The 5702-nt window shown below is 49.2% G+C and overlaps 1 long non-coding RNA gene across 1 annotated transcript; it reads right to left on the reverse strand.

The window, feature by feature from the left end:
- Positions 1-15: 15 nt before the first annotated feature.
- Positions 16-5051, reverse strand: LOC135980167 (uncharacterized). Its single transcript, XR_010597368.1, has 5 exons — positions 4578-5051; positions 4443-4475; positions 3645-3665; positions 3516-3542; positions 16-2568 (listed from the first exon to the last, which is right to left on the reverse strand). It is a non-coding gene; the product is annotated as an uncharacterized LOC135980167 (long non-coding RNA).
- Positions 5052-5702: the final 651 nt, after the last annotated feature.

Genomic DNA, 5702 nt, shown 5'->3' on the forward strand with positions numbered 1-5702 from the left:
TAAACTGTATGTTACTGTTCAGCCACTAGGTGGTGCTATGTGCAACAGACCTTATATAAGCTAACCTCCGCCTGGCCGGGCAGAGCGTTAAAGGATCTTGTGGCAGGCACATCTGGGTGTCTCTCTGAGCTGGAGGCTCTGTAGCCAGGCCAGATCTGGTACTGGAGCCTGACCTGCTGGTAGCAGCCCTGGAACCTGCCATCTCAAAGGGGTACATGACAGGCCTTGTCTCTGTGTTTCCATGTGTATATATATCTCCCCATTGAAGTTTCCACTCCATGCATCTGACGAAGTGGGTTCCAGCCCACGAAAGCTTATGCCCAAATAAATTTGTTAGTCTTTAAGGTGCCACAGGACTCCTCGTTGTTTTTGCTGAAGCAGACTAACACAGCTACCCCTCTCAAAATTGTTTAATAGTGAGGGTAATTAACTATTGGAACCATTTACCCAGGGTCGTGGTGGATTTTCCATCACTGACAAATTTCAAATCAAGAGTGGATGATTTAAAAAAAAAAATCTGCTCTAGTTCGAGCAGGAATTATTGTGGGGCAGGTCTCTGGCCTGTGTTACAGGAGTCCAGACAAGCTGATCACAACAGTCCCTTCTGGCCTTGGAACCAGTGAAAACAATGATCAAATCCAGGTCACACCTGAGACTGACTCCATAAGTCGGTGGGTTAACAATGATGTTGGTTTGGGTCATCAACTCATTAAATCATCCAGTTAATACAGGAGATGATCAGATCCTGCGGCTAACGTAAGGAAGCACTGCTTTCCTTTCATCCTGCAGCAGGAGATGGGAGAAGTGGCTGTTGTAATTTAAGGAAATCCTGTTTAGACACCAGAGACACTGGAACCGGGGTGGGTGGGGGTGGCGGAGGCTAGCACCCCCTCAAGAGCAGTATTATGAGACTGGGGAAATATTATGAGACTGATCTAGTTTTTGCCCCCATGCTTTGTTCCGCTCAGGCTGGGTGAGGCTCCGTGGCTGTGGCACGTGATAGTCTAGTCTCCTGTGGGCTGCAATAGTTTGGTTTAATTTTTGGTGGTGGGCTTGATGTGAGGGTGCTGGGTGTGTTGGTGGCCTGTGATATAGAGGAGGTCTGGACTGGATGATCTCATGGTCCCTTCTGGCCTAAAACTCTAAATTTAGCTGGTGTAGGACATACCTGTCATTTTGGGTTTAGGATAAGCCTTCCTGATGCTGTGAACCGCATGATCAACACTCATCCAGAGAACCGAGCTCCCGCCATTCCTCTGACTCCGTTTCTTTCACCAATAATGTCACGGAACATGGTTACTGGTTAGGAATCGGCTTTCTTGGAGCCTTTTATCCAGTTGGGACAATGTGATGTTTTGGGACTAGGGTGACCAGATGTCCCAATATTATAGGGACAGTCCCGATATTTGGGGCTTTTTCTCATATAGGTGCCTATTACCCCCCACCCACTGTCCCGATTTTTCACCCTTGCTATCTGGTCACCCTATTTGGGACAGGGTTTGACTCATGTTCTTACCCCTTCCATTCATCAATGGTGGTCAGTTCATAAATTACAGGACTAAGAACCAGGAAACATTCATTGATTATATGCAATTACAGGTGTTAATCAGAGCTGAACAAAAGTTTTCATTCAAAAATATCTTGAGGAAATTTGGCCAATTTACAAAAAGAGATTTTGTGTGTGAAAACATTTGGATTTTCTTGAGATTTTTTTTTTTTTTTGCATTATTACAAAATTTTCAACTAAACCTTTTATTTGGGGGGAGGGGTCCTATGATGTATTGTGTATTGAGTTCTGTTCTATTCTATGTAGGTAGCGTCTTACACAACACATCACTCAGGATTTCTTCTGTTTTGCCAATTTTGAGCCCTCAGCTTAGTCAAATCGAAGGATTTTCAAAATTGAAAATATTCATTTTGGAAAATTCCAAGTTTTGAAAAGAATAAAAAAATGGAAAATATTTAAAAAATGAAAAATTAGTCCATTTCAGAAAAACAACAGAACAAAAAAAGTCTGACCAGTGAGAGATGCTATGCCCCCCCCCCCCCCATGCCATATCTCAGGAACACAGTGTGATTGGGGAGTAGACCCAGAAGAAAGGGTGGAGCTGCCCAGTGAAAGAGGAGGTGAAAGTGAAGATCGGGGCCTCAGTACCAGGCTGATAAAATGATACTAGGCCCTGCTCATAGTCCAGATACACCCCGATCATCCCGGGGCTCCAAGTCAGGGGCAGGAGGGTATCCGGGGAAGTGCAAGCTCGGTAATGGCTCCCACACTGATCCATGGCCCAGATCCTCTCCTCAGGAGCAAAGCTGATCCAGCCCTTCCTCCTGACAGCCCTTCCTCTCCGGCCACCCCCACAGCCCAGGCCCTCCCACCCCCGACGTCTACCTCCCAGTAGTGTCTCCCCGAGGTGAACCCTTCCAAGCCCAGCACGCAGGTTTCATTATCAAATCTCTCGGGGTTGTCAGTCACGTCCTGCTGCAGGCCCCTCCATTTCACAGATCGCCCATTCTCAGAGACCACGAGGCTGGGATGAGCCGTGTCCGGATCCAGAATCACGTTCACTGCAGAGATGGGGCAGAGCATCAGGGGCAGAGCCCAGCCCATCGGGGCTGTTTCCCATCCCCCACCCAGCTCTGTCTTGGCTAGGACACGCTCTGATTTCCAGCCTCTATCGCCCGGGAACCTGCTTCTCTGCCTGTCACTGCAGCTCTCCTCCCAGGCACTAGAGGCAAATAGCTCCCCTGAAAGAGCTGGAGATGCCTCTAGCTCCCATTGGGCCTGTCTGTAACCTCTACAGAGGCCCCAGTGAGGAGAGAGCTCAGGTGTTACACACACGGACGTCATTTGAAACCATTACGAGAACTCAGTAGTCACCTACCACAAAATCTGTGCTGTGGGGCCGCTACCACGTCTCCACAGCTAAGACCGCAACTGAGTCTCCAATCTACGCCTGAGCTGGGAGCCCTCTATTCTAACACCCGCAGAGTCATATCACACTCAAATTTGGTAGATTTGGTCTGGGTCTGAGGTAGAATTTTTCTACCAAATTTGAACTGAATTGGCCAAAGGGCTACTGATTGACAACTCCGTAAAAACAGAGATTTCACCAGAGTCCAAAAAGCATTAAGACAATTACCCGCAGCCAGTTAAGGTAATTTACACAGTTTCCTAGATCCCTTCTAGTTCATGAAGTCAATTAACAACAACATAACACATGAGAATTCACCACACGTGTCCAGCAAAACCCCAACTCTGACCCACAATTACAAACTCCTGTAAGCGCCTACCCCCCTGAACTGACAGCGGGTAAGTTCCCGGCCTTAGGAGCACTCTGAGTTATCGCAGTTACACTGGAGCGCTGGTGACTCCATAGTTAAGTGTGAGCATTGTGACGAATCTGGCATTTTCATTGACCACACTGCTTTCCCTGTGACTTCTGGCATGTGTGCATCTGCTGGGCAGCAGAGTGGTGCAGGGGGTCTGACATTAAAATACCAGCTTCACTTACCTGCATTTTTTCTTACTTTACTCCAGCCTGAAATCAAACACACCAAGAGGTGAGCACTCCCCGGAGCACGGACTGCTGGCGTAGGACACAGTGTCATATGGGGGCGGGGGAGGGACACATGGCACTTACCAAGTTCAGCCAGGGATTTCCCTGCAAACAGAGAGACATGGGTGTGCAGTCAGTTCTACAACAGCTCCTGGGTTAGGGACTGTGCCTTTAAAGGACCACTTTGCCCCCTCCACTGTGCTCTCTGCTGGCTTCTTTCTGCCCAGGTCTCCTGGCCTGAGCTCCATCTTCATAGATCTCTCCATGGATCACACCCCCCTTCTTGACATCTGACCCTCGCTGGGTTCCCATGCCCTGCTCTAGCTGGGCTCACCTGTGGTGTAGCGTCCACACTCCGCGTGTGCCTAGAAGCTCGGTGAGGGGCTAAGCCCTGATAACGTGGAAGTGAGGGTTTAATGCGCTAAACCTTGGCTCTGGATGCTGGATCTCAACTCAGGGATCAGCAACATTAGCTGGCTCCTTCTCATTGACTTTGTGCCTCAAAGAATCAGAGAGTGCTTGGAGACTTTAGGACTCTGCTGAGCCTCTTTTTCCAGGGCATCAGGATCTCCCCACCCCGCCATTCCTTCAAATTCAGTAGCAAAAAGGTACATTGGCACAGGCAGACTCACCAGTTTTGTATATGGACACTCCCCTGTGTGTGTAGTTTAGAGGAAGGGCTAAAATCAGGCTTACAATGGAAACTGAGCAGCAACTTTATCTATGGAGCAGTTACCCCGCTCCATGATTAGTCAGAGCTCCCCGGCCGTTTGGTTCCCAGAGCCTCTCCTAACAGACAGTGCAGAGACAGAGGCCAAAGTCTGTCTGACTATGTACAGTGAGAGAAAATCATTCAAGCCTCCTGAGAGCCCAGACATTTACCTCTCTCGTTCTCCAGCTCAGAGCGCAGAATCTCTGGAAGAGAAAAGGAAGAAAGAGGTGAGGTTTCATGCTGTCGGATTAACGCGGTTATTCATTTCCTACTGTTAGTTTGGTGAACTTGTCCCAGGAACTTACCTCTCTCTTTCTCCAGATTTGATTGCAGATCGTCTAAAGAAAGAAGAGATTGAGAGAGGTGAGATTCCAGTGGGTGATGGTCTCTTCTAATACTAGCAAAGAGCTGCTATTTTGCAGAAAATCATAGCTTCATAGAGTTTAAGGCCGGACGGGTCGTAGTCTGACCTCCAGTACATCACAGACCTTAGACCCTCACTCAATCACCCCTGTACCATGCCCAAGGCTACGATTTAATCATGGGTATTTTTAGAGAAAGTTGTGGACAGGTCACGGGCAATAAACAATAAAATTCACCGCTTGTGACCAGTTCAGGACTTATACGAGAAGTACCCCTAAGTAAATCTTAGGGGGGGCCCTGCTGGAGAGGGGGCAGGGCCAGTGGCACCAGCTGCCAGGGGTCATTGAGCAGCAGCTGCTGTGGCCGCCCGAGGGACCACTGCTCAGGCAGTCTCTGGGCCAGCCCCACCGGCTGCTGCTCAGATGGTCCCGGGGGCCAGCTGCCCTGGGCCACTCCAGCTGTGGCTGGCAGCCGGTGCAGCTGGCTGTGGGGCTGCCTGAACAACTGGCTGACCTCATTTGAAAAAAGACGTTGAAACACTGGAAAGGATGCAGAAAAGAGCCACGAAAATGATTTGAGGGCTGGAAAAAATGCCTGACAGCGAGAGACTGACTTATAATAATGGGATTATTCACACACTTAAAGTTACACCTGTATATAGCTGAACTGGGGCCCTGATCGCTCTGGGCCTCAGTTCCCTGAGTGTAAAATGGGATAAGAAGGGTTACTCACCTTGTGCAGTAACTGCAGTGCTTCGAGACGTGTGTTGCTCCACTCTCTGTGTATTCACACCCCTGCGCCTCTCATCGGAGATTTTAAGCAGCCGTTTCTGTTCGGCCCACACATACGCTCTCCCCCTCCCATGCATTAGGTCACTACAGCGCTGTGCAGACAAACTGCCCCCAGTTCCTTCTCTACACAGAGCTCATAGGTAAGAGCTCCAAAACAGAGGGGAAGGAGGGCAAGTAGTGGAGCACCCACAGGGGGACACATCTCAAAGAACCACAGTTACGGCACAAGGTGAGTAACCCTTTCTTCTTCTTTCAGTGGGTCTCTATGGGTGCTCC

Source organism: Chrysemys picta, unplaced genomic scaffold, assembly GCF_011386835.1.
Source record: "Chrysemys picta bellii isolate R12L10 unplaced genomic scaffold, ASM1138683v2 scaf2047, whole genome shotgun sequence".
Lineage (NCBI taxonomy): Eukaryota > Metazoa > Chordata > Testudines > Emydidae > Chrysemys > Chrysemys picta.